Genomic DNA, 3,413 nt, shown 5'->3' on the forward strand with positions numbered 1-3,413 from the left:
GTGTTTCAACATTAGATGTCTCACATAAAATAGATTTCCATTCCATCATGTATATTCTAATTATCCTGTAGCTAGTCAGTGAAATAAAACTAATTTGAGAATACTCCACCTAATTAACAGTTTTTGCCCTATGCCATACATGGCAAGTGATGTTGACAATCGATTCTAAAGTATAAATATTGAAAACTGTGATTATCTCTTAAGCAGTAATATATATTTAATATATATGTAAATGAACTCTGAGTAAAACATGTTGTATTAAACTTGTTTCTCTCCCTGATGTGCACTAGGGCTGGCTTTGATTATGAGCATTCCCAGGATGTTTGACTTGCCTACTCTCACCCCACCCCCCAATAATTCTTCTGCTCAGTAAAGACCACTCCTAAAGGTTTTCAAGAATTCTTGTAAGTATTTATAGGCATTAAAATAGTAAAAGGTTATCTCAGTTAGATACACTGTATCTATTTCATTGTTAAGAAATGAATGAAAGTAAGCAATAAGGCTGCATTTTCTAGATGTAGAATTTCTTCATAGATTGCAGCAAAGCCAAACTCTTGCATATTGTTATTTGTACAAAAGAGACAAGGAATCATCAATATCTCTGTTTCTAAATAAAATTTGCAATAATGCACAATATTTAAAAAATTCATCTCCCTTTTGATTTACTTGGAAAATTCTGATTCAGTGGATAATTACCTGCTATTATATGTTGGAATCATTGAATCTATTATCCTCTTTTGTAGATAGAGGGCAAGCTGATTTACAATTTCAAATTAATTCCCAGGTTAAGGAAGCTAAACAACTGAAAGCCAACTATTTCATGTTTGAATACTTATAGTCAAATGATTGTATTTGTCCTGTGAAATGGGTTATTTCCTTCTTTATTTTCTGTTTCTTGATACCAGGAAACCTCTCTGCTTAGGGATTTTCACTTACTCAAATGTACCTTCAGTTGAGATGTTTACTATGGTCAGAATTAGTTATGTCTTAAATATACTAATTTTCTGGAATACTGTGTTTGAAAAATAAAGCATATACTATAAAGATCTATGTTTCTTTCAGTAGAAGAACAGAGTTAATTAAATTTGCCAAAAAAAAATCCACATTTTTTGTGTGTGTGAATTTACATACTAGTATTCAAAAAAATGTTTTCTCTATAAAATGACAAGATTTTAATTTTACTTCTCCTTTGAGCTTTCTAGCTGTGTCAGGATAACTTTTAGCCATAAATATCTCTAGTATTGGAGAGGTGATCTTGGACTTCGTACTGAGCTACATTTAGCATACTTTTTTTTTTTTTTTCAGAAAGAAAAAAAGAGGGGGAATGTTATGCTCTTTTTATTTTTATTTTTTCCAACTCACAATAGAAGGTCAAGCACATAGGAGGTATCTGCCTTTAAAAGATTGAATGGGGAGGAGGAGTCAAGATGTTGGAGGAATAGCAGGCAGAGATGACATCAGGTCGCAGGAGCTCAGTTAGATAGTTTTCAAACCATTCCAAACACCACAAATCCAACAGGAGATCGAAGATAAGAAGAGCAGCAATTTTAGAAACAGGAAATCGAGGACTTTCTGAAAGATCAGCAAGAACATCCAGCCAAGGTCAAGCTCATTGATCAAGGAGAACAGCAGAATTCCAGAGGAGAGGAAGCAAAGCATGGAATTCATGGCTTTCCCCTCATGATTCTTTAGTCCTGCAAAGTAAATTAAGTTTTTAAAATTTTACTTCTTTTTTCTTTTTTTCTTCGTATTCAAACTTTTATAATTTTTACTCTTTCCTCTTTTAATGTTTTTTAACTAGTTTATATCAACAATACCTTTCTTAAAAAAATATTTTTGAATCTTCATTGTTATTGTCATATTTTATCCTTCATTGTATCTGACTTTATTTTATATATATATATATATATATATATATATATATATATGTACATATATATATATACATATAAAATATGTTATATATATATTTTTTAATTTTTACCCTTTCTTCTCTCCCACAATTTGGGGTCTCTTCTGATTTTTTCTGGGGTCTTTGCCACCCTTTTAGTATTTTATTATCTTGTTCATATATTTTTATCTGGATAAAATGACAAGACAGAAAAAACTCCCCACAAAAAAAAAAAAAAAGCAGTACCAAAAGCTAGGGACCTAATCAATACAGACATTGGTAATATGTCAGATCTAGAGTTCAGAATGACAATTCTCAAGGTGCTAGCTGGGCTCAAAATTGCATGGAAGATATTAGAGAAACCCTGTCTGGAGAAATAAAAGCCCTTTCTGGAGAAATAAAAGAACTAAAATCTAACCAAACTGAAAATAAAAATGCTACTAATTAGGTGCAACAAAAAATGGAGGCTCTCACTGCTAGGATAAATAAAGCAGAAGAGAGAATTATAGTATATAAGACCAAATGATGGAGAATAAAGAAATTGAGCAAAAGAGAGACAAACAAATACTGGACCATGAGGGGAGAATTTGAGAGATAAGTGATACCATAAGACAAAACAGTATTAGGATACTTGGGATTCCAGAAGAAGAAGAAGGAGGGAGCAGGGCAGAAGGTATATTGGAGTGAATTATTGTAGAGAATTTCTCTAATAGCTCAAAGGGAACAAACATCAAAATCCAGGAGGTGCAGAGAAACCTCCTCAAAATCAATAAGAAAAAGTCCACACACTGTCATCTAATAGTAAAATTTACAAGTCTTAGTGACAAAAAGAAAATCCTGAAAGCAGCCTGGGGAAAAAGTCTATAACATACAATGGTAAAAATATTAGACTGGCAGAAGACTTATCCAGAGACCTAGCAGGCCAGAAAGAACTGGCATGATATATTCAGAGCACTAAATGATAAAAACATGCAGCCAAGAATATTATATCCAGCTAGGCTATCATTGAAAATGGGAGAGATTAAAAGCTTCAGGGACAAACAAAAACTAAGAGAATTTGTAAACACTAAACCAGATCTACAGGAATATTGAAAGGGGTCCTCTAAGCAAAGAGAGCCTAAAAGTAGTAGATCAGAAAGGAACAGAGACAATATACAGTAACAGTCACCTTACAGGCAATACAATGGCACTAAATTCATATTTCTCAATAGTTACCCTGAATGTAAATGGGCTAAATGCCCCCAATCAAAAGACACAGGTTATCAGAATGGATTAAAAAAATAAAACCTATCAATATGTTGCCTACAAGAAACTCATTTTAGACCCAAAGACACCTCCAGATTTAAAGTGAGTAGGTGGAAAACAATTTATCATGCTAAAGGACATCAAAAGAAAGTGGGGGTGGCAATCCTTATATAGATAAATTAGATTTTAAGCCAAAGACTATAATAAGAGATGAGGAAGGACACTATATCATACTCTAAGGGTCTGTCCAACAAGAAGATCTAACAATTTTAAATAT

Source organism: Mustela erminea, chromosome 4, assembly GCF_009829155.1.
Source record: "Mustela erminea isolate mMusErm1 chromosome 4, mMusErm1.Pri, whole genome shotgun sequence".
NCBI classification, from domain to species: Eukaryota; Metazoa; Chordata; class Mammalia; order Carnivora; family Mustelidae; genus Mustela; species Mustela erminea.